The 19,792-nt window shown below is 38.2% G+C and overlaps 1 long non-coding RNA gene across 1 annotated transcript in view; it reads right to left on the bottom strand.

Annotated features, from left to right (window-relative positions):
- LOC137854217 (uncharacterized) overlaps window positions 1-16,838 on the bottom strand; it is a 43,708-nt gene extending 26,870 nt beyond the window's left edge. Inside the window, exon 1 of the long non-coding RNA XR_011095020.1 lies at window positions 16,699-16,838. This is a non-coding gene — a long non-coding RNA (uncharacterized lncRNA). The remainder of the gene's footprint in view (window positions 1-16,698) is intronic.
- Between the last annotated feature and the right edge of the window lie 2,954 nt (window positions 16,839-19,792).

The raw sequence follows: 19,792 nt of genomic DNA, 5'->3' as shown, positions 1-19,792 counted from the left end.
TGGAAAGAAGAAGCCAGAAGCTTTGTTCTGGTCCTGCTTTCACTGGGTTTGTGTTATATTGTAGCTCTGTTGGTTTTGATGTGACTAGTATCAAGCACCCATGAATCACCTTAGGGAGTATGCTGGAATTTAGCATACTTGGTACTAAATTTTACTCAGAAAAAAGAACTGGCAGATGTAGCTTTATTTTATGTATATTTAGCTATTGTAATTGAAAAGAAAATGCTGTAAATAAGATTACCAAAACATACAGTCTCTTTCTCAGGTGTTTTGTAAAAGCAGAGGCAGATTTCTTCAGGGCTCTTCCCTAGTGGCAAACAGAAAAGCTTATCTCAACTGGATTTTGATTTAATCTGATTTTATTTTTCTTTGTGTTTTTACTATTGTCATGAATGGAATTGCGGATCTGGAACCTTTAAAGTCTTATGGAATGTGTTAAGTTTGATGCTACATGCTAATGATTATTCCTGTCAGTACACAGACATCCTTACAGATAACCAACCCAACATAACAGTAACTATAAAAGCTATGGTATCAGGTGCCTGTTCCATTCGTTTGCATTTGTCTTATTTTACAAATGAATAAACTGTGGCCAAGAGTGTCAAAAAGATACCGACAGTTGCAAAAGAAGTCAACAAGGAATTGAAATTGCTGTTTTACATTCCAGCTTGAAACGTAATGCTTCCCTTTAAGCAGACAAACAAAAAAATTAGCTTGTGAAAACCAAGAGATCACAAAGTTCAAATGGCTGTGTTCCACGTTAGTAATATAAGCCCTGCAGTTCCCACACATTCATGATTACACTTGATATATCAAACTAGTGAGTTCAGTACATTGAAATATCTTGGTTGATCCCATATTTTAGTTCCCAAAAGTCTGACCTTGCAAATCCTCTTTTGACATCAATGTGTAATCCCCGAGGGATAACAAAACAATGGAAGCAGGTATTCAAATATACCTTGATAAAATCAAGGCTTTGAGGTTAAGCGAAAGTCAACAGAAGTATGACAAAAAGCAAGACAGAGAGGTTTCCCTAGAAATTCATGACTGGAAGACCCGAATGAAGTATCTTAGAAACTTTTCTCATGGTCCTTACTGGAAGTTTGGCGCAGGCCTGAGGAATCCATCCCTGTTTTTTAAATAAACCTCAATGCTTGTTGTTACAGGAGCCCATGTGTGTATGTGGTCATTGCCATAGATGTTTAGAAATTCAAGCAGGGTGGTTGAACTGAGGCAAATTATTTGCTCTTTGTGTTCATCATTAAGTACTACTGTATTAATCTGAGGTAACTAGCAGTCTGTGATACAGCATGTAGTTTGACCAAATATTTTTTTCACCTCCCCATGTACATCAGACAGTTCTATTATTTCCTTACTCCACTTTATTTTATACTGGTTTGGTAAGTATTCATTGGCTGAACATAACAGAACAGTGGTGTCTGCCAAGAATAACATCCCAGACTAGAAATGAAGACAACACTCAGCTATCACTGTTAACTCATAAATCAGTTGATATGAGTTTGTAATAGTGAAATGGTCAAATTTACAAGAGCTTTTCTTCATGTAGTGTAAATTATTTGGGTATGGTAAAGTGATTTTGATTTAGAAAATAAAGCTAATTTACTGTTGATTCTTTAAAAATTACCTACACAGGACATGTTAAACCACAAAACTCTACCATGACTGGCAGCTCTTTCTGGACAAATTGCAGGAAAAACAAAAAAAAATCAAACAAATAATAATAAAAACAAATAAACAAACAAAAAACAATGCAACCATATGATATATTATTGCGAACACTGAGGCAGCAGCATAAGGTTTAGGTAGTTGTGTGGTCATCCATTTAATCCATCACATCCATTTATAATGTCATCTAACAGCTACTCAGGTTGATAAATACCACAGATAACATTTTAGAAGAGCATTGTCAGACCAGGGCAATCTCACACACTGAATGCTAGGTTCTCATAATTAGTTCTCTTCATGCTCTCCTTCAGTCTTTTCATTGTCTTATGTATTTGAAATACAATTACGTAGATTCTTTTTTTTTCCTTCTGAAGACCTTTCTAGGTCTTACTAAGAGAAGTTGTATCTTAGTGTTACACAGTACCCATATAACCTTACATAAACCTTTTCTTGTCTGATCACTTGACATAGTACAGACACAGAGCAGCACAAAAGTAAATTAATTAAGCCTGAAGGTTTCTCAGAAAGAAAAACAAATTGTTCATCACTTTTTAGCTGTGACTAGCCACCTTGCTGAAAGCAGCAGCAAGATTTAGGACAAAAGGTTCCTGATGAATGGTAGCAGGTGCCATTTTTTTTAACATACCAGATGACACCTAACAGACACATCTTGCATAACAGAAAACGTAGAACTGAGTTGTCCCAGAATTTGCATGGAGTTTGCATGTTTGGCCATTCATTTGACAGCTTCATATCAATGCTCCCTGCAAAGTAGCTAGTATTCACAAGTCAGTACAAAGAGAGCTATAGACACTGGGTGAAGACTTTTAGAGATACAGAGATGCTCACTGGCAGAGGCTGCTCTAGAACCAGCATTGGTAGAAATTGCAGGCAGGCAAAATGAGATCCCCTACTTACACCCTTATATAACCAAGTCTTGTCCCCAGTCCTACAAGGACATTCTTAATAAACTATTCTGTTCAACCTAAGCAGGAATTTTCCCATTTCAATCTCCTTTGCTCCTCCCTGCTTCTGCCCAATCAAGTGAAACGATACATAAAAGTCATGACTTGTCATTGAATGATACATTTTAGCTTAACTTTTCCTGTGGATTGATGGAATGATTACAGATATGCCTATGTATCTTCAATGCCCAAACAGCTCCTTCTACACAGTTCCTTACAGATACCCTTTCTGAAGTGTGGTTCAAGAATGCCTGTGTTTCCTACTTCACAGGCAGCACAGGGAAACTAAAGCCTAGGTTCCCTAGGGTATGGAGATACGTCACCTTTATAGATTTTCTTTGAGTCATTCAGGAGGTTGTTGTTAAAACAAGGGTCCAGAATCCAGGCTAGGAACTGCTGTCATCTTGCAGTTAATCCAATTATCCTTCCAATATATACATTTTTTTTCAAGTGATTCCATACAGGAAACATTAGAATGCAATTTTGTGAGTAGAGCAACCAAATACTAAGATATATCCATATTCATGGAGAACTATCAAGCTATTAAAGTGTTCTTTTTGAAACTGTACACTGTTCTAGAAAAGGCTGCACTGTAATCTCCATGCAATGTCAGAACAGATTGATTAAGAGGAGAGTTCAGTATACTGGCCCACTGTGAGGGACAAGGGAATAAACAATTGTCCTTCATCACTAATCAGCCACCCCTCAACAGGCAGCTGGCAATGTGAGCAGGATACCTAGGGGCAATCTGTAAAAACATCATTTACTATTAATGAAGTTCAGTAGCCTCTAAGGTAACCAAGTGCTCCTCAGACAAAGACTCTGGAGCCAGGCCCCATGCTTCCATTTGGAACTCATTAAGTAAAGAAATAATCCAGTGATAAAGGCTGCTTACACAAAACCAAAACAGTGTCCTTGCTCTGAGACAGATTTTATAATGCAGAGAGATATTTTCCATGTCTGTATGTGATTTATTGCAGCATGCTGGCACTAACCAAGGGGTTTTGATGCAGTGTATATCTGATCCAAATTCTTCTCATAGAAATGACTTTTAATCTGTCATGTCTGTCTTCAAGTTCAGAGGTCCCTGTGATAATGACTTAACAAAAATATAAGTAATATCCCTCCTCTTGTAAACTATTTTGCATGTAGAAAGCCCCACACTTGTTCACAGATCTCTAGTGTCATACCTACTTTGAAAAGCTGCTTAAGCACTACTTTTTACTAATTAGCAGTATGTTCAATAAAAGGTACAATTTGTCAGCTGACAGGCAGCATTAATTTGATAACACCATGAGAATATTTACAAAATTAAATTAGTCTCAGCACTGGTGGAAGTAAAAAAATATATATATATATATATATAGCCATGGAGTAGACAATGTGCATGTGGGAGATGTTTTCTTCAAATTTTCTCAAGAAAAGAATCCTACAGCAGTGCAAGAAGCTATCCCTACTCTCTTTGGGCTAAATGAAATGCAAATATAATTATGGGATGAAGGTTACAAGGCAGGATTTTGATATTTTTACTGGGAGTGATGCTTAACAGCCCAGTAAAGCTATAATAACATACAAAGACATTAATCTTTGGGCTTCTGAGACAAAAATAGTCCAGACACAGTCACAATGAGGGTGTTATCTGGTGAACATCCAGTAAGACAAAAGTTGGATGTGTTCCAGTCACTTCTAAATGAGCCCTGCATATAAAACTAGTAGTTATAAAACTATTCTCAGTTTCCATCCAGAAAGGTAACAAGGTGAAAGAGAAGTTCAAAGATCTCATCTGGGGTAAGACCCAGCAGGGGCTGCAGAGAAAACTGGCAGTGGAAGTGGTGAATTTGGGCAGGGAGGACCAGTAACAGTGAGGGTACAGGAGCACCCAAGACAAAGAAAAGGCATAATAGGATACAGTAATTATTTTTCTCAGATCCCACACAGACAAAATGCAGATGCTTCATGCTGCACTGCAAACCTGACTCTTGAGCCAGGGATTCAGACCTGCTCTTTGCAGTTGATATATAAAGAGACATAATGCCCCAGAACAAGCATGAGTACTGTCTGGTAAGACCATGCAGCAAGTTGTACAAGCAACTGCAAAAAGGTACACACAATTTAAGGGGATATGGCAAAACAAGGACCTTCATACAAGCCATTTATTTTACACTTTTAATGAGAAGTTAAAATCCTGCAAGAATAACACTAACAATAAAACTTACTCTTTTGACATTAAAACTTACTCTTTCTTTTCCAGGCTGTTTACTAGCAGGGGTATTGTAGCTACAACCAGACTAGTCTGTTTACCCAGAGAAAACACCATCAGAAAAGTGTTTCTCCAACTACTGTACTAAATTTTCCTGCAACAGCTATACAGTATGTCTTTTCCCTTGCCATTGGCGCACAAATTAACACAAGCAGCCCAAGGAACAGGAGGGATTTATTGTGTAGCTGTTAGAACTTGCCTCTCACATGAAGGAGATAATCCCCCAAGATTTACTCCTGTGATGGGGTATTCCAATCATTCCAAGGATTTTAGGATTAGTGATATCTGAGGTACAATTTTTGTAGCTGTTTTGAAATGTCAGGGGTGAGAGTTCTCAGAATTAACTGCTTGTGGGGCCACTTCTGAAAGACTTGAACTCAGCCAATGCTTTCCCATGTTTTTGTGCAACACAGAACAACTAGGCATCCCTTTTTCAAGTTGGAAGCATCACTAGAAAAGTGCTAGGGTAGAGGGGATCAACTGGGATTTTTGCAGTGCATTTTCAGGCCTTACTGAACATCCACATGGAAAATCTAGCACTTTCTTCAGCAAAGGCATATGATTTGGATATCCTTTTAAATTTCTTTGTCCCTTTCAAACATAAAGGTCCCTTTGTCTGAGGGTGCTGTGTACTTCAGTTTCCTGTCATTTCATGGAGGGCTGGCTGAAGAGGCAGGATGAAGCGCTTTCCTTTTGCCTCCAAGAACTTTGTGTTCACATCCTGGGTATTGTCTGAAGTGACATAAGGCCTAAGTGATTTTCTATGGGCATATATGTTCTATGTACCAAATTAGTGAACAAAAAGAAAAACAACAAACAAACCAACATAACATGACCAAGCCAATAGACTGCATCATTTTTGTAAAATAACAGGCAGTAACTAACCCAAGTAATTAATCTATAAATTTGACTGAAACTGCTCACAGACTTCTAATTAGGCATTTCACAGTAAAATATAAGAAACTGAGCAGCTTGATCCTCACCTCAACAGATTTTGCACCCAAGCAGTTTCATTGTCCTCAGCCTCAGATATGATGCAAATCTAACATCTAACACACAGTTCATCTCCTAAGCTAAGTTGAAGGAGATAGTGGAGCAAAAGAAAGGAGGAAAAAGAGAAAAAGATCTAAAATCCTCAAAACAAAGTACTCAAAAGTTTGTTTTTTGTTTTTTTTTTTTGTTTGTTTTTAATGAATATGTAAGTTATAAAATGTCAGCGGCTGAAATGTCTAGAGAGGTTTAATTCACAGTCTTCAAACAAAGAACCTGTCTTTAGACTGACAGACATGCCCAGGAGGCTTAACTCCCCTGCACCTATTTACATGGGAAGCTGTGTCAAGGAGTGACCCCATGGGTTCAGGGAGAGGTTTGATTTTACTGGAATGATTCATGATATTACAGTGCTATGTTCTCTTTGGATGCTAGATACTCACGGTGATGTAATTTTCTTGTTTTGAAGTGTCATGTCTTTTGTTTTTCCTTCTACCTGAGTGCTTTTGGTGTAAGCATCAGACAAGGAACAAATTTGTCTAAAGTACTCGGAGCTCTCATAAAATGATACTGTAACTGTCCAGGCACTTGTACAGCCCAGCCCTGTTTATAATAACCTCAGGAACAACCTCTGTGCCAGAAATAGTTTATTAGGGAAACTGAAAGTGCTTCAGCCATTCTATAACTTGCATGAGGTCAATGTAAACGTTCCACCTGGACAAACAGCAAGGGACGATGTGTCACTACTAACCTGGAAAAAGTGGCACAAGTACAAAAACTGCACCCAGGACAGAAAGGTGAGGCAGACTCCAAAGATGTCTAAAACTGTGTTAAAGAAGAAATCCTAGAGTCCAGACTGTCAGATCTCATTGACTGAAAGAACACCCTCTTTTTTATGCCCAGCCTTGACATTCTAGCTCTGCATCCCCAGCACTTTTTGCATAGCACCACTTTCTCTCCTGCAGCTGGGCCTGCACTGCCTGGTTTGGGTCTCTGGCAGGTGTGTTATCATGGGCTGTGACAGAGAAGTCCAAGGCTGCAGGAGAAGCCAGGGGGGTTAGTCCCCCTAGAGGATGTATTTCTCAAAGACAGTGCTTCTTCCATAGTCTTTTGCTATGACTACATCTGCACCACGTCTGATGCTCTCAGAGACAGCAAAACCTCAGCTTTTTAAAGTGCTTGTCCAGTTCACATATCCATGCAACCAAAACAGTGCATTAACCCAGACCAATCCTCAGGTTCTGCACAACCATAGATGGAAAGCAATCTTCTTCAGTCACTTTCATAGATTGCATTTGTTTCAAAAAAAAATTTGTATGGTATTTGAAACATGTGGGTGATCTTGTTACAAACCCTGGGTCTGCAAAGCTTTCCTTTTGGGCCTCTTTAGATCAGGAGATGCAAAGTTGCCTTCTTATACATGTATTCTAGATCTCTTAGACTCTCTCTTCTCTCTAACTTAGTGAGTGCCAATATTGCCTTGCAAAGTGTTTTGACATGGGCAAAATGACATGTGCTGACAAAATTATCAATTCATAATTTATGCATAAATATTACAGCCAACCTTTCATCTTCAGCCAAGGCAAAGAAATGGACAAACATATTCAGGCTTCAGTTTTCAAGCACTTTATTTGTACTTGGAATTGACCATACTTGACTACTCTGAAAACATTCAAACCCACTGTTTATGGCAAGTGCAGCAGTTCTGGATTACTGCAACACAGAATTAGGAATAAATCAGGAATATCCTCAGAGAAAGGGACCACATTTTTTCCTTTCATGACCTCCTTTAGCTCATCTCCACCTTTCCATATTTCTTTCTGGTATATAATGCAGAAAAACAAAAGGAACTTCTTTTAGAAACAGATGCACCTAGTCTTAACATCTTGGGTTAGCTGCCCTCACATGTACTGATTTTGTACCAAGGGTCTGGTAGACAGGCCTAAAAACAAAAGTGTCAAAAACATCAGACCAATTTTTTTGCCTTGTTAACTTCTGCCTGTTGTTTGCCTCTTTTACAAGTATGTCACATGCTTCCTACAGTGAAAGTAGTAGACTCCTGGACACTGAGGCTTCAAAAGGTATGTGCATTTTGTGTCCAAGTATTGTTTATCTAACAATGGGACTATTCAACGGAAGCAGCAGCCACCTCTGTCTCCCTAGCCTTTGTAGAACAAAGCACCAGGCTCCTCAGGAGTAAACTTTGTTTTGCTGTTGTGTAAGGAGCTGTCATCCGGCCATAGGCGCCAGTGGCCATAGCCTCCCTTACTGGAGCAAATAGTTCAACACCAGGGGCTAGGTCTCTGAAGTTTAATTTGATGTGCCAAACATTTTTACTGCAAGCATTCTTGCAACATTTTCTGTTAACTCTCAAAAACCAGTATGCATCACATTTAGCCAGGACATAGTGAGGTACAGCGAACATCTCTGGAAGCAGCTCTCACTTGCTCTGACAGAAACCATAATTTTCAGGGTCAGCATGTAAAGTACCAAGAAAATACTTCAGTAATAAGCACCATGCTGTAATACTGAGCTTCTATGAATATTACATGGGATTACAAGAAATACAGTCTATGCCACTTAACTGGCAATCTGGTCTCTGCCCCTACTCTATATCCTTGGTAGTCACCTACTAGGAGAGAAAAAAGTATTTGCAGATAAGTAATCTGTGACCAAATTAGGCCAGATATGAGTTAAATTTACAGTAATTGGGATGATTTTCTGCTCTGTTCTCCAAGTGGTTGTTTATCTCCTGTCAGGTCTCTTGGGAATATTATGACATTGCATCCCATGCAGTAAATGCTAAAAAGAATTCCATCCACCAGAGATAATATATGGCAAATATTAATGTGTTTAATGATCTTAGCATAGCACAAGCTACTGTCCAGAAGCATATTCTTCAAAGAATCAGAGCAAAAAGAAAAAAAAATGGAGCCATAACCAACAGTAACTGCTGACAGTTGGATCAACCACTTCAGAGACCTGTCAGTGCTTTCTGATACTATGTCTATTGCACTGCAGTCATGGTAATGAGTGATTCTGATATATTGCTGATTAAATCCAAGAACGATGGCATTCTTCATACTAATGATAGGCAGATGGGCAGAATGATTTAAAATGTAGTCTGTTTGCTCCTGTATCTTACAATACTTGTATGCATTTTGATTCACAGCTTAAAGCTCCCAGCTACAGCTTATCCTTTCAGAAAGAAAACTGACACATCAGGCAATAATAGGCTATGTAGAAATGAAATATCTTTTCTTTTCATAGAATCATAGAAAATCCGGAGTTGGAATGCACCCACAAGGATCATCAAGTCCAGCTCCTGGGTCCCCAAAGGAACACCCAAAAAATCAGACCATGTGTCTGAGAGCACTGTCATGATGCTTCTTGAACTCCAGCAGGCTCGGTGCCGTGACCACTGTCCTGGGGAGCCTGTCCCAGTGCCTGACCACTGCTCAGTGAAGAGCTAACACCCAGCCTAAACTGTCCCTGTTCAGGGGGACAGCTTCAAAACATTTCTTCAGGTCCTATCGCTGTCAACAGGGAGAAGAGATCAGCACCTGCCCCTCTGCTACCCTTTGTGAGGCTCATTTTCCATGAACCTATTGACTCATTCATCTTTTGTGTTCCTTTTCCAAACATGTTTTTTAAGGCAAACCCTCCACCACTAACATTCATGCATGAACTGTCTATTATAACTACCAAAAAGAAAGAAACAAAAGTAAGTTGCTTGTTTCTACAGGAGTGAGAATGGTCTTGTGGTTAAGATGCTTTGCCTGTGACTCAAGACATATGGATTCGCTTCTTTATGCTGAGACATGATTTCCTTGTAAGTTTGTGTGATCTTTTACCTCACCTCTTGTCTCAATTCTCCTTCCCCTCAACAGAGCATTATGATAATAGGGCTTCCAACCTCCCCTGGGACAATGCATCTTTTGCTTAATTTTGACAGTGGAAAGCACATTCACAAGTTATAGTTACACATATAAGTAATTAGGTTACCCTAAAGTGTGCTAAATTGTAATTATCCATCCACACCAGCCTTCTTAACCACACTTTCTTTAAAACCTGTATCTATGCTAAGAGTGTTGGGCAAGCAAACACCAGATGAGCAAGGAGACCAAGCCTTGTTATGGTAAATAGATAGACACCACCCAAGGAAGGTAGCCCAAGGCAATGGGCAGCTGGATAAAAAACAAAGAAAATTCCTTCTTCATAAATGAACTCCTCCCCAGCAGCACCCAAACACGCCTCGACTAGCTCACCACTGTTCAAAAAGAAAAAATAAAAATAAATATATGAATCCAGCCTTCCAATCCTTTCTACCTAGCAACAGGTTCCCTTACAGGGACTAAGTGCTCAAATACAAACACATATCACAGTCTGCACTGTGCGGTTCCCCTACTTTTCTTCAAAAGACAGAGGCAAAAATCCTTAGTGAGCATGTAAAATGTATGCCTCATACATCATTATATTGCCTTCTAAGAGCACCACGTTGTTACCAGAGTACTGTCTAATCAGTTCCGTAATAAAATATATCCTTACCAGTAGTGAGCGGAAAACATGCACGCCTTCTGATGAGCAAACTCTTGGAAATCTTTCCAGCAAATATTTTTTGCCTAACCTGATAAGCCTCCACAAAACAGTACCTTTGTGACAAAATGGTGTTTGTTGCTGTAAAAAGAAAGGGAAGAGAAAGAGGTTTGAGATCTCTACCCTCTGTTTTCACATACTCAAACTGCACTGCTTGCCCTTCTGCTTCTTGCAGTTCCATGGCCATGAGCGCCCCTATACATGGTTGTGAGCACTTGACCTGACCCCACTTTATTTCTTAAAAGGTAAGCAAAACACTCATCAGAGAGCTGCTCTATCTGCTTATCATAACACCAATCTCACCCACCATATTTTTAATCACTCTGATGTCTGCATCCATGTGGTGCATGCCCCTGGGCCCAGAAACCTTATCGCACTGGGGATCTGTACAGAGCCATGCACACTCTATCTATAAATAACAAAGTAATTATTACTAGTAAATAATATATACTAGCTCATTTAAAATGAATCATGTTCTCCAGTCACACTGGAGAATGAAGAAAATAGGCAAAGCTACAAGGCATCACTTTAAAATATTTCTTATATAATTATTATGAAATTACATTAAGCTATGAGTCATTCCTGAAAATGCAGGGTTCATTGAGGGTAATTAAAATAAGTCACTATCTCTTCAAGGCAGTGACTCATAGGCTGCTGCCCATATCAGAGTGCAGTGAAGTCAGAAGCTCCTTTCTTCCTGCTGAAAAAGCAATAGCAGTTTATTAAAGCAGCAGACAGAGCTCAGTTTGCCCTTCCCTTAACTCCATTTAGCCAGTGGGTTTGTTTTTTGAAGTTCTAGTCAAGAAATTAAATCAACTACATCTTACCAGAGGTGTCTTACTAGGACTGTAGGGAAAATGAAGGGGCCTCAACACAACTGGGATCTACCCAAGTAGCATTTACCTAAATAATTCAAACCCACAGAAAATATGATCTAAAATGCTGTTGACTGCGTGTAGTTATATAGCAGTCATCTAATCAAAAGTTGCTGACAGTAAGGTGCTGTACTTAGTAAGTATATATGGGTCATTTCATGACAGAAGGTGAGATTAATTAAGAGTGCCCGATAGCAAACAAGAAGAATTGAAGAGTATCACATCCATCTGATACTATCAGAGGAATTGTAGCAAGACAGCCTCTGCACCCATGTGTATCCACACAGTAGCAGTGGACGAGAAAGTTGGAGTTTATTTTCTCAGACATTTTTTATATACACCCCTTAGCCAAGCCAGGTCAGAATAATTAGTATAGTTTAGGGAATTGCTCACCAAAATACAAAGTCACTAAAAAAAAGTGAGTACAATAGAAGGTAGAATTTAACTGTACCACTCTCCCACACTACAGCAATAATGACAGCTCATAAGCAGCCCTTTGTTTATCTCTACCACTGTTTTTCATGCTCTGCAGTTAGTGTTCTGTGTTTTCTAGTATGCTCTGCTTTGCTAAATCCATTTTATTTTTTCTAAGTCTGCTCTTTTCATAGGCTTTTCAGCTCTTTTGATGTGGGAAAAGCCAGACATCAAATACATTTCTCATTGATATTCTTGACAGTATCTCATATCAGAAGACTGCTGTCCACATGATGAGAATTAACTTAGGGAAAGAATATGCTTTCAATGTATAAATTAATCCCAAATCTACCAATGCAGGAAAATGTATTTCTTGGGAATATATGATTAAGCCAATAGCATATTAAGAGAATGCTTTCTCATTATAAATCCCTTTGCAATAACATGGATCATAATTGTAGGAATCTGTGACAGTTCAATATTAATTAACTGGTTTCTTTCCCCTAAAGCTTAGCAGGGAAGCTTGCAAAAGGTTGTGCAATATCAATAATGTAGCACATGCAGAGTTTAACCTGTTTTATGAGTCTAATCAGAATGAGTTTGTTAATGAAGCTGCCAGAAATACTGAAAGAGGTACAGAGTTCATGATGTCCTACCAGGTTAACTTAAGGCAGTGCTTTAAGCAGTTACCTTCTTTTTCAGGCTTCCTAAGCATTTTCCAACTATTGAGTGGTAGTTTAATCAATTTCTTTATACTACGGGGGACATTAACATGCAATCTTCACAAGCTCAATTTGAATATAAAGCATAATATTGTATATTGGTACCAGGGCCAAAAGGGAGGGTGGAATTCATCTAGCTTTTTTTTTTTTTTAATTGCCAACTTATTTATTTTCTTTGTTGGGAACTGAGATTGTGACTGATAAAAGCAATCTGCTTTGGAATTTGTATCCAGATTTGCAAATATGCTTGGTACATCTCTGGTTAGAAGCCCACTTGTGTAAAGAAAGTGTAAACATTTTAATAATATTCAATGACTTTTCCCTCCTACACTTTGAAATATCAGTTCAGGTAGGAAGAACTGGAAGGCCTTATGTAGCTCATCACTGCATCAGTCTGTTCTTCGTGCCTCATTTGTATAGTTCTTTATTCTTGTGGTTCAGGACTTCATGTGATACAAGCTATAAGCTCCTGCCATTCATTAGCTGTTGCACTGATCTATTAAATGTAAACTTTGCACATTATCTTTCTGTCAGACCAATTTGCATTATGGCTCCTCTTAAGAAATGAGCCTTTCGTTTCAAAACAGTGAGTCATGGACACACAGCAGCACTCTAAAAATCAGCATCACAAGTAACCAGACCCAGTGAATAAATCTTGTTGACTGTTTCAGCAAAGAATTGCTCTTTTTGTGACACAGAAGTCCAGAAGATCACACTAAAATTCTTAGCTGACCTCTTCTGTCAATTGTAATGACTTTTATTTATTAGTGTTCTGACATCTCTCTCCAACTCCTCCTTCATATAAAATTATTCCACTCCCTTTTCTCCTCAGAAATGTTTTAATTGCAAATTGGACAGAGCAAAGAAGCTTACTAAAAATATTTCCTGTTCTGTCCCCTTTTCATGGGCACGTGGCCAAGCCCTCTGGAAAACAATCCAACATTTTTCACTAAAATGTCTTCTACATACAAAGGAATCAGTCACCTCACAAACAGGAAACATTTAAAATGTGTTCTGTGTTTCTAGAATAGTCTGAATCCAAAATTCAATATTCTCAAATATGCTGGACTTCCCTCATCTCATTCTTGTCCATCCTAAAACACCCTTTGCTTAGTCTCACCAGTGGAGTTTCATTAGAAAAAAAAGAACCACCAAAGCCATTATTGCAGGACCAGGAACAATGGTGTATGAATTATATATGCTTGTGAAATAACTCTATGAGATTGCTTTTATTATAACCATTACCCTGTTTTTTCCAGTCCTCCATTCCTATTTATGCTTCTGATTCATCTGAATATAAACTCCAAAGGATAGAGTGTCTCTGTGATATCTATAGTGCTAATAGATGGCACTAAAACAACCTTGACTCCAGGCTTATAATGCTCATCCAGAAGACCTGGCAGCAAATCAAACTGTACTCATCATAGGCACAAAATTAGTTAGGATAGATGTATGCAAAAGTTAAATAACTTTTATCAGTACATCACTTTTATTGAAGAAAACTGGACACTCAGCTACCTGAATTGTGTCTCTTTGTGTTAGCTAGTGCTACAGTAAATACTAGGGCACTTCTGTCAATCTCTGTGTGTCAGCTTCCAAGACAAAACTTTTTGCTTCCAGCAGCAAAAGAAGAATCAAGGCTAGATCCTGACCAAATCACCACAAATGCAATTTATGGAAGAGTATAGGCTTTGAATTGTTTGTTGTAGTACTTTAGGATAAACTGAAGCCAAAACCTGGAAGCTACTCTTGATTAAATATGCATTATTTAATTCAATGAGTTAAAGTAAGAACTTGTTCCCACTGTGAATTTGTATACATTCAGAAAACAGTGTGCTGGCTTTTGGTGGGCATCAGGCTTTTTTCCCCCTAGCTGTGATCAGATAGCATGGACAATGCTTTAATTTTTGCCATTGTGAATGCTGATTATATCTTCAGTGTTGTATCACAGATATTACTACACCACAGAGACTCTGGAAGACATTCACAAACTCATTGGTTCATTTATTTAAAAGTTGAGCTTTAAATTGTTTCTATGTTACAGAAAAAATTTACAGCTGCATTTACAAATAGGAATGTCTGAAAGGGAGGCACATGGGTACTGAGACACATAATTCGGTTTGCTCCTAGAGATTTCCTGTAGTAATGTGTGCAATCCTCATTGTCACTGAGAAACACATGCTGAGGTCCATATGAGGCCAAAGTTACTTATCACTTCTCTCTTTCTCTCACTCTCTGTGCCCTGTTTTTTTTAATAATGAGAAAGATTCAAAGAGGCGCAACAAGCATTTTCTAAAATACTTCTTTAGCCCCCTTAGTAACTGCTTTAATATTTTTGTGCTATAACTTCTTAGGACTGGATTTTCGAAGAACCAAGACAAAGGCCACCACTCCACTTAACTGGCTGTCAAGGTTCTCACAAAACCATTGGACAGCTTCAGCCAGACCTGTCAGAGCAGACCTTTCTAAAATAAGTAACAGTATAGAAGATTTTTGAAAATTAGTGACAAAAAGTAGAAACAGATCCAAATTATTGACATTGCAGAGGAAAAGACGTCAGCATTCATCCATCAGACATCAGAGAAACCATAAAGAAGAACCAAAGGAAGAAACTTTGGATAAATTCTGGAACTCATTTCTTCCGGTAGAAATTGTACACTGAAATATTTCATGGGACAGAGGTGAAGGGAACAGTATTTCAAAAATTTCAATTTGACTTTATCAATCTTGTTAATTCTTAACCTTCATATTGATCTATTTTCCTTGGCATAATTGCACGATGGCCTATGACTAAGATGTTATAAATAAACTCCAGCTATAAATGACTCATAGCTCTCCAATATAATATTAAATTATGGAAGTAGTACATACACAATGTATTAATATTGCAGCAGCTTCCAGATAATTGCTGGGTTTTCAGTATGTATAAAAATACTCAGATCTGACCACAATACCCATTCCCATTTTAATAGTGTAAAATGGCATGAAGAACTTCAAAAAATTCCTATTGTCAGCTGCATGTGGAACTTCTGAATATGGTGCATCTGTCTTGGCCTACAAATTCTCCTTTTGCAAAGAAAGCAGAAACCTTTCTCTCTGCTGCCATGTTCAGGATATTGCTGGTTACCTAATACCTACTTTGTTTTCCTTCATATAACTCAGAATTTTACTTTAAAAAGTGCTTTGGGATATTTCAAATATGAAGAGAGCAATTTAAATCCAGTTTTTATTCTCCATCATGCCAAGGGGCAAAACTAATAGCCTTATGCAATGTTGCATCACGTTGCATAGGCTGATGTGGATTTCATAATATTCACTAGGTACTGAAGGAACAAGTGTTTTCAACATACACACAAAAGGCCCTTAACACAGGGGTCCTTTCTGTGTCCTGAATGGGCACAAAAATATAGATACTGCAAGCAACAAATCTGGCTTTCAGCTGAACTCATTCAGATAGACAGGTATGACCAGGATTGCTCTCACTTTGTCCCAAAGCAGCCAGGAAATGTTCTGTTAAATCTCCCAGCAAAAGCAACAGGATCTTGCGCTATAATATTGGTGACCATACACCCTTTGATGTCTGTTTGAATCTTCTATTTCTATTTCAGTCAAAAACCTTGAATCAAAATTTAAATTCAAATTTTATCTACTCTCCCATGGAAAATTAAGGGATGATCAAGAAGCAAACTGTAATCTCTAAGAATAAAGGGTGTAGAATATTAATTCAAAAACAATAGTGAAATAGAGCTGATTTATGAGACTGTATTTTTTTACACCAAATAAATTTTTAAATTATTTTTAATTATTTTAGTTTAAAATCTTGAGGCAAACAGAAACTTTAAAACAAAATTCTCAGTTAACCACCCTGAGTTACAGTAGTAAAGACGTTGAATTAAAAGAAAGCCATACTAAATGTACATAACCAAGAGCAGCATTATTGTTCAAAATCTGGTCTGCTTACACACTTCAGTGTTAAGCGACATCATAAGTATTTTGCAATTAAGTGGTTAAATAAAAACTTATCTCAGGTTCATCAAAGTTCACACACTTTGGTAAAGTTAGATGTCAGTGTCCACCAGCTCTCACTGGTAGCTCAGTTAATGGTTTCACTTGTAAACCATTAAAAATTTGCTTGTGCACTATTTTATACTGAAACAAGGACAAACCAACAGTGTCACAACATAATGTACCTGAGAGTGATGGGCTCAGTCTGATGGATGCTTCAAATTCAACAAAATGCATATGTAAGATACCACTTCAAGTTGAACCACTGATTAACAACAGCTTTCTCTTTCTCATCCATGGGAATCTGAGAATTCATCTGAACTCCAGATCCCAGAGCAGAGATAGGAGAAATGTGGAGTCAAATCATGGAAAAACAGATTGGAAGGAAGCTGACAACATTACCAGCCCTTCCTACTTCCCCAGTACATAGTTCCTTCCCCAGAACATTTGCCTAGGGGACTTTCAGGGACCTGCTGGCATTTCCAGCAGTTCCCTGACCAGTCTGCTCCAGCATTTTGCCATCATTTTGAAAAAAGATGTGTTTCTCCCCACAGAGAACAGCTGCTAGTTTCACAGAGCTTCTTATATTCTCGGTGTCTGTGGATAAGTTGCACCAACACAGTCACAGTTTTACAGGTTAAGTTAAAAAACATTACCTATTCTTTCCAAAGGAAAGGGAAATGAATCCTGAAGCATTTCTAGGCAAAACTTGTCTCACTGGCCATCACCAGTATGTCACAGAGAAGAGAAAAATGATCTCAGTAAAAGTAGTGTATCAGTGCATCCAGGACCAAAGACTGTGTTAATGTGATTCTGAATGGGAGAAATGCTTATGCCCAAGGAGTCTCTACCCAGCCTTCTGGTTCAGAAAAAGAAGATAAAACTGCTCTGAGCAGAGGTCATCCTCTGCAGAAAGAATAGTTACCCTTAATAAATAGCAAAATGCTGGTAGCACAAGGGAAGAAATATTGTGAAGTGATGAGAAAAAGAGGAACACGGGACTGGAGAGAAGCACCTGGGAAGTGACACTTCCAGTTCCACACTAATAAGGGCAAAAATATTGTATAAATGAGGGTAGAAATTTATCACATTCCCTCTTGTTACCATTTGCTTTCCTGATTATCTTTAGTTATAGGCTACATGAATTATGTAGGTCCCCAGCCAGGCTGTACAATTATAGCTGCAAAGATAAAAGCCGTGACAAAAAAGCTTGCTATCTTTTGTCATTTATTATTTCCATCTTACTCTCCATTTATTGTAATAAATGTGATATCTGAATTCAATACAAAATAAGGCTGAAATTCCCCCAACACAAAGGCAAGACAAGCCCTGATCCAACAAGGCAGTTACTTATGGGCCTGACTCTAAGCACACCAATCATCCCATGGAAGCTGGAGACACTGCTTGAATGATGATGTTAGTGCTAGGGCCTTCATAGGACATGAGATGTGTCTTCACAGTTACCAGAGGACAAACAGTAAATCATACCCAGTGCTATCTGTATCCATGCTGTATTATTTTAGTGCACTGAAAATAGCTTGGCCACACACAGTGCTTGCTAACAAAATGATGAGCATATCACTGAAGACATCAGAGGCCTGCTAAACCGAGATATACCACTACCTCCCCTACAAGCCAGTGATGGAGAGCATTCATTTCAGTCCCATCCTGTTTTGTGTCTATTGTAGCAGGAGCCATTCCACTGTTCTGGATGATAAAGGGACTACAGACACCATATCACAGTAATTAAAGATTTATAGTAGAGTAAATAATTAACACACCCCCTTTTCCACTGAACACAAAAGCCAGGCTTAGATGAACACAAAAGCATCAGTAAGCTCATACCAGGCAACTGAAACCAATTTATCTATTATAATCTCAGAAGCCTCACACCCTCTCTTAAAAGAACATTTTTGATAGATCAGGATATATTGGATATAAAGAACTATAAAGAATATTATATATTCAGTTCTCTTTTCAAAAGAATGAAAATGCCCCTTTTTCAGCACTGGTCAATAAAACCTCCCTGCCCTGTACATGTATAGTGAATTTGAGCTCAGCAAAAAAAATTTTCTGAGCTCTTCAAGTACTGGAGACTATACCACTCCTCTAGTCCCGACACCAGCAATCATGTTGCCATCTGGAAACTTCATAACAGAAGAACTTATTTTTTTCCTTTTGGAATTTTAGGTGCTGCTATATTAGGCACCACTGGTTTTTCCAATCATTTTTCCACCTGTAATCACAATCATGAGTTTTGGGTACAGACCCTTGAGTAATACTTACCACAAATGCATACCTTAATTTAGAGTGCCTCTGTTATGTCCCTACTTTTTGCTTTAATTTTCTCATCCTCATGGAACACTTTAAATCCCTCTGTATTATACTTTCAAAGTACTGCTTCAAAAGCACAATACAAGCCTGAAAATGGTTAAGATTGCAAAGACCAGTGCTCAAAAAGGATAAAAGACCACCATATTTAAGGAGAACCTTGTCAGTTTAATGTAGATTTATTTTGCATATGCTTTATGATAAAGTCATTATCTACTTTCTCACTTACTCTTTAGTTACAGATCTTTTCCTTCAGTTATTGCAGAGAATGTTCTGGTATGAATGAAATATGCAACAACAAAGGTTATTCTCTGCAGTTCTTCTGCGTCATCTGCTGCAGAAACTGGAGAATGAAAGGTGAACAAAGTTGCCCAAACTCAAATTTCTCCCTCCTAGGGAATTTCAATATTCCCTTTCAGGTGCTTCAACTTATAATGAAAAATGAAAATAACAATATTTCATGCAAGAAGCAAATTCTGATGAGTTTTTTTCCATAAAAGAAAAAAATCCAGGCAATTTATTTCAGAAACATGTTTGAAGCCGGCAGGCTTCTGGTTCCTTGAAGGGAAAAAAAAAAAAAAAAGAGAGAGAGAGAGAGAGAGAGATTGCCTTGAAGCTCATTGCACACCAGTGTTGGGAAGACACACTCTATGGGAGAGTAAGCTTGCAGCCTGTCAGCTACCACTGTCCTATACCAAGTCCAGCCTGGAGCAATTTGCTACCAAAATGTTGTTTGGTTTTTGTTTTGTTTTGTTTTAATTATTATTATTTTTAGATTGCAGCTGGGAAATTCAAAGGAAAGTCAAGCAATTTCTCTTAGTTTCATCCATAGGAAAGCCTGATTTGGGCTGATGTCCTCATCTCCAATACCATTACTGAAAGGAAGACACACTACCTTGAACAACAGCTCTCAAGTACTGCATACATCCAGCAACTACAAGGAGGACT

This window comes from Anas acuta, chromosome 3 (assembly GCF_963932015.1).
Source record: "Anas acuta chromosome 3, bAnaAcu1.1, whole genome shotgun sequence".
NCBI lineage: Eukaryota > Metazoa > Chordata > Aves > Anseriformes > Anatidae > Anas > Anas acuta.
Note: the sequence above shows the minus strand (reverse complement) of the source record. Positions and strands in the feature narration are given on the sequence as shown.